Here is a 6,833-nt window from a genome sequence, read left to right as displayed (position 1 = left end):
CATACACTTTTCTCCAATTCCCCAAGGAATCCCAAGTCACCTGTTCTACCGGGGGGAGGGCTGCTATACCACCTCATCTGAATGACCATAGTAGCTCCCCGTAATGATTGCCCTGCCTTTGCCTTTCCTCTCCCGTCCCAACATTTTTTTTTTCTTCTCAGAGTCTACCGGACGGCGGTCTCCCACATTTTGGATCTACGCCCACCTCGTTCCCCACACAGTAGGCGCAGGGAGCTTTTACTGATTTCAGCCGGCTACCTCCATTTTCTCTCCTTCTCCCTCTCTCTCCTTATATCCCCTTTTACTCCCCCCCCTTTTTTTTCTTCTTTCTTTTCCTCTCTTTCTTTGTCTCTCCCACTCACAAGTGGACTAGCTGGTCTATTCCTCACGCCGGTTATTACTTTCTCTTATCTAATCACATTCTCTTTTCCCTTTCCTCCCCCCCACCCCTTTTTTTTTTTTTTTCTTCCTTCCTCTCCCCAACCCCTCCCCGTTTTCCTAATTTCCAGGGCTCCGTCCCACCAGGCTTATTACACACAACACTTTGGACATGACCTCCTCCAACTCTCTGTCAGGACAGCTGTCCTTAAAAGTCCTTTCGCTAAACGTAAAAGGTTTGAACACACCTGAGAAACGCTCCCTCCTGCTTTCCTACTTGTACAAACAAAGCGCATATGTCGTCTTTCTCCAAGAGACACATTTTCGTCAAGACTCCATACCCAAGCTCTTTAACTCGCGCTTTCCAACAGTATATCACGCCCCTAACCCTTTAGCTAAATTGGAGGGCGTGGCCATTCTGATTGCAAGACATCTCCTCTTGACAGTGACGGACTTACTTCCGGATCCCGAAGGTAGATACCTGTTTCTAAAAGGCGCTCTTTCTAACAGGCCCATCACGCTCATGAACCTCTACACTCCCAATACCAAGCAGGTTTCCATTGTCTGCTCGATCACTGCTTCTCTCTCCTGCTTTCAGACAGGCATGCTGATCTTGGGTGGAGACCTGAATGTCCCCTTATGTCCATTGCTGGACTCCTCTTCGGGTAGCTCCTTTTTTCCATACAAATCTCTTAGGCAGATTCGCATGCAATTACAGGACCTACAACTCCATGACTCCTGGTGAGTCCTTAACCCTAATGTCAAAGATTACACATTCTTTTCTCCACCGCACAACAAATATTCCAGAATAGATTACATCTTTTTATTGCAAGTGGATCTCCCACTCCTCCATGCCGCCTCTATAGAACCGATGGTTCTATCAGATCACCACCCCATAACGATGACGCTGCGTTTCCCCGAAAGACACTCCCGCTCTAAAGTCTGGTGATTACACGCCTCCCTTCTATCTGACCTAGCAACTGAAGCAGAGATTCATTCCTAATTGACTGATTACTTCTCCACAAACCAAACTCCAGACAGCTCCTCTCTAACGCAATGGGAGGTTCATAAATGTGTCATACGTGGCGTCCTCATAGCTATAGCCACGAAACGTAAACGGGACAGACATGAGCGTCTACAACATCTTACAGATAGAAACCAATTCTTATAAAAAGCCCACAAACACATTCAAGCCACGTTGACACTGACTGAACTCACGAACGCTCACTCATAGCTCCTATCCGAACTGGGCAAGGCAGCCAAACGTAGATATATTATGTCTCAGAAGCTATTTTATGAATTTGCGAATAAAAGTGGGAGATTCCTAGCCAGAGCCCTTCGTGCAATAAAGTCGAATATGACAGTCCACAAAATCAGACGTCCGGACGGGGCTGTCTCTACCTCAAATACCGACATCGCTTCTCATTTCGAACAGTTTTACAGCATCCTATACAACCCCCCTCCTGAACTTCCCCCATCTGAAACCGATAAACACAGAGCTACTCTGATCTCTGACTTCCTTCATCTTTATAGCCCCGCTGCCCTTCCTGGGGATACGGCACAGACTTTGGAACAAAATATTACGTCCAATGAGCTTGAGCGAGCTGTCAAACAAATGAAACCTGGTAAGAGCCTGGGTCCTGGCGGTTTTTCGTTAGTTTACTATAAATCATTTCTAGACATCATGAGCGACCCTTTTCTCTCTGCCTTTAATACCTTCTCCTCATCCCCCTGCCAAGACATCGTTTCTTAGAAGTGCACATCACAGTCATACCCAAAGGTAGCAAGGATGCTACTTTGATATCCAATTATAGGCCCCTCTCCCTCCTGAATGTAGATGTCAAAATATTTGCGAAAAATTCTTGCCATTCGTCTCCTTCCTTTACTCCCCTCCTTGATCAATCTCGATCAAGTGGGTTTCATTCCCGGCAGGGAAGCAAGAGACAATACCACTAAGGCCCTTAATCTCCTCCACTGCCTCCGCAAATCCAACACCCCTGGGTTCTTCCTCTCTTTGGATGCAGAGAAGGCCTTCGACAGAGTGGCTTGGGACTATCTGAAGGCGTCCCTGTAGGTGATCGGTTTGAGAGAACATATGCTTAATTTCATCGTGGCCCTCTATTCTGGCCCAATGGCACGGGTTTGAGTGAACAGCCATTTGTCGAACCCCTTCCCTCTTGGGAATGGGACGCGTCAAGGATGTCCCCTCTCCCCGCTCCTTTTTGTCTTATCATTGGAAGCACTGCTATGCAAAATCCGTTCGAACCCCGACATCAAAGGCATTAAAGCAGCAGCTCAAGAATATAAAATTGCTGCTTACGCTGATTACATCCTATTGTTTCTAGTGGATCCCTGAACCACCTTGCCCAATCTGCTGAAATATTTTTCACTCTTTCAATTTCTTTCAAACCTCAAAATTAACTACTCTAAGTCCTATGCCCTTAACATCACTCTTTCTTCTGACATGGTATCTTTTTGCCAATCTCGATTCCCATTTCATTGGGAAACTGAAGTCCTCACTTATCTAGGCATCCAGCTCACTCGTAATCTAAATGACCTATATGCCAAAAACTTTGTCCCAGCCCTCCGATCCATTCAGGAAGACCTTACTAAGTGGCACTGTCCTTGCTTCTCCTGGTTTGGGAGGGTTGCTATACTCAAAATAAACGTACTCCCCCGCCTCCTCTATCTTTTTCAAACCCTACCTATTCAACTTCCACCTGCCTTTTTTACCTCGTGCAGAAGAATGTGCTCATTGTTTCTCTGGAATCACAAGCGTCCATGAATTTCGTATTCCCAACTGGTTCTCCCTAAATTTAAAGGAGGGATAGAGCTCTCTGACCTACAACGTTATTATTGGGCCTGCCACCTTTCCCGAATTTTGATTGGCATGTTCATTCATCCACCAAAGCATGGGTACATTTAGAGAACTCATTTTCACCCTCCCCCATAGCATCGATCCCTTGGCTTCTGGCAAAGCATACACTTCAGGCCCTCCTCACACATCCATTGTTGGGACCTACCCTGAAAATCTTCTGTCTGGCCTGCAAATCGGCCTCTATTTCGGACGCTCCTAACCCTTTAACCTCTCTTTGCCTAAATCCCGACTTCCCCCCAGGAATGCATAAAGCCTTTCTGTCCAAACATTGACCCCATTGCCAGATGAAAATGAAACACATTTTCCATAATGGCCAACTGAAACCATACTCCTCGTTGGTGGGCAGCATGAGAGACAGCACTTTCCCCTTTTGGGCTTATCTCCAAATCAGGCATTTTCTGCAAGCGCATGAACACTGTCAAAAATGGACCCGTCCTCTTACCCCCTTTGAATCTATATGCTCTAAAGCCGAACCCCAGAGGCACCTGATTTCAGTAGTTTACCTCCTCCTAGTTGGCGGTGGGAACCATGAATCCCTCCCCGCATGCCAAGCATGGAGCAGGGACCTGGAAACAGACTTCTCCTCCTCGGATTGGGACCAAATATTTACATACTCCCACAAATGCTCGCTCAATGTTTCAACGCAAGAAAATGGCTACAAATTGGCCTCCCGTTGGTACCGTACCCCCTCTCGAATCCATCGCTACAATCCTTCTCTGCCCAACAAATGTTGGAGATGTGGGGCACCTGATGGGTCATTTCTCCATATCTGGTGGTCTTGCCTGATTATCCAGCCCTTCTGGCAAGCGGTTCATGGGATTACCTCATCTGTATCCACTTTACCCCTCGATTTTTCTCTGGCCCGATTCCTCCTCCACTATTCCTCCCTTCCCAGACGCCTTTATTCTAAATCACTTGCCATGCATATGCTCAACGCGGCTAGACTCTGTCTACCTGTTCTATGGGGATCCACCCACCCTCCCTCAATACGAGACTGGCTCACATGTTTGGGAAAAGTGTGAGCCAGTCTCGTATGGAAGAGCTGATTGCTTCATCACAAGATAATCCAACCAAATTCTCCCATACCTGGGCTTGTTGTACTTACTTTCAAACGACCCCTGAATTCCGCTCCCTTATGGGTCTTTCCACTTGACAATGTGCCGATACCTTTTTAACCATATCCCCCCCTCTACTTCTTTTTTTTTTCTTTCCTTAGGATGTCTTGACATTCCTCTCTTCCCTTTATGCTGATCGGAGCATGATACCTTCAAGTCCAATGCACCCGATTGCCTGACACACGTTTTTTACCCTCCTCTGGGTTGCCTGTAATTGTCGTGCCTTCATAGCCTATACACCGGTAATATGCCTGCCTATACTGCCCCCTCCATAGCTTTCTCCCCTCCCCTCTGATCCTCTCTCCCCTCCCTCCCCCCCCCCCCCTTTTTTTTTTGTCTTTCTTTTCCTCCTCCTGCCCTTTCACTTTTTTCCTGCCCATAGACGACACACACTCATACCCATACATAAATACCAATATACGTGCCTCTTGATCTACGACCTCCTCCCTCACACGGGTAACCACTACTCGCAACCCCCTTCGCAGCTCCCCCTTTTATCTCAGGGTCCATTTAGTGCTCTCAGCACCCGTTCTCCTCTTTGGGATGCATTGCATTTAATCCTTATGCACTTCCTCTGCCCCCTCACCTTGCCTTTATATGATATTAGACACATGGAGGAATAAATGCCTGAACTTACCCGTTTTGTGGCTTTTCCATGCCTTAATATGGCTTTTTGGTACTAACTGCGTTCACCCTTGATGTGACTGTTTGTCGCCTCTTCTAACTGCCTATCACCAATTTCTTTGTTATTATACATGACATGCGATCAATGTCTATGTATGTTTACATGACCATCTCTCTATGTATCGCTTTTGTTAATTGTTTTTCAATGCGCTTTTTCCCCCTCCTTTTTTACCCTTTTTTTTTGTAGCAATTGTATATTATGTTATGTACTTTCCTAATAAACTTTATGGAAAAAAAAAAAAAAGAATCTCTGGTTCTGTTTGCAGTTTCACCAATTTAGGTCAAACCTCCAAGACTTTAAGAATCTAAAACAAAACCCTGACATTTTCACACATCATACAACAAAGTACAGCGCTCAAAATATACAGTGTTTTATCAATAACATTAAAAGTCTTTCAAAAGTTCAGAGCAAACAAAATTTAAAGATCATCTAAAATGGGAGAAATGTTCACTGTGTGCTAAAGAAAAGGTGATGTTGCTCCGCAAACCCTTATGCACTTACCACGTGAAGGTATTCCTCCTCCATCATTTCTGCGCTTACCAGCGATACATAATGTACGTGCATGTCATAGCCAATTTGCACTTGAATGGTCCATCAAGTTTCCACACTTCACAATGTAGAATGTCTCAGAATGGTCAAGGTGCTAAGTAGAAAAAGCTCACCACACAGAGCCAGAAATACTATATATACTGTAGTATTTATTGCACTTAATTTACCATTAAAATATATACATATATAGCTTGAAAAAAAGCTGCAGCATACATTAATCCTCCAATAAAAACAGTCACAGCCAGACTTACTAAGATGGCCGCCATTCTGTAAACCATAAATGGCGGTATGATGTCAGTATATAAGGCTCCTCCCAGCGCGTTTTGTACACACACATGTCCTCAGTGGATCCATCCCAGGAATCGCTCTGCATTCCAAACTCCTCTCCTCACCAAGGCCGCTCATATCCAAAACCTCCAGCAGCAGTATCACACAGGACAGGCAGGCTTCTTCTGCTCCCCAACGTTTGCACTGAGCACACGCAAAGGCCTCCTAGATTCCGGGTCTAGCTGAGAAAGCTGCACATAACACACCCAGGTTGAAGCCCAGGGGGAAGGAAATCTCTCAAGACAAACCATACATATGTATGCACCCCTGAGCATGCACCACTGCAAATAAACCTGCTAGAGGGAACATAAATATTCATAACTCAGTATTACTGTGGCCAGTGGTACCACACAAGCACCAGCACAGAGGTTAGGGGGAGACCAAATGAGAACAGAGTAGAAATCAGCATGGGTTGTGAACTACTGAGCAAACTAAATCTGGGTAGTCACCCCTCCTTAGAGCAGGTTGGCTATAGGTACATTTGGGAATACCTCTTCCATATCACAGTCATTCATAAGGGTTCACCAGGTCACCAGTTTACCAACACAACAATGTAAACGATAGTATGTGATCAACGTAATGACTAATCATGGATGACAGAACGGCTCAGTACAGTGTCACTGTGCACCAAGCTGTCTAATGCTTGGTACACAGCAATCACCAGGTAGAACAGCTGCCCGATTGCTATATATACATATATATATACATATATAATAATGAGCCACCAATCCACAATTTAAAGACATATCTGTTAGAAAAAAATATTTAATGAAAGTTTTTTTGTGTCTGAAGTTTAGCTTTAACAACAACAAATGCTGCAAATGTTATAAAATGATATGGTGTTATATAGTTGTATTGATAATGTTTAGTATAGACTGTTCCACGAATCAGAATGGTAAAG

The 6,833-nt window shown here is 45.0% G+C and overlaps 1 pseudogene; it reads left to right on the top strand.

Moving 5' to 3' along the window:
• Window positions 1-550: 550 nt before the first annotated feature.
• Window positions 551-6,833, top strand: part of LOC149457926 (uncharacterized) — a 123,061-nt pseudogene continuing 116,778 nt past the window's right edge.

Source organism: Staurois parvus, unplaced genomic scaffold (assembly GCF_062004578.1).
Source record: "Staurois parvus isolate SC_StPar_1 unplaced genomic scaffold, SC_StPar_1.0 ptg000299l, whole genome shotgun sequence".
NCBI lineage: Eukaryota > Metazoa > Chordata > Amphibia > Anura > Ranidae > Staurois > Staurois parvus.
This window is presented reverse-complemented; position numbering and strand designations above follow the sequence as displayed.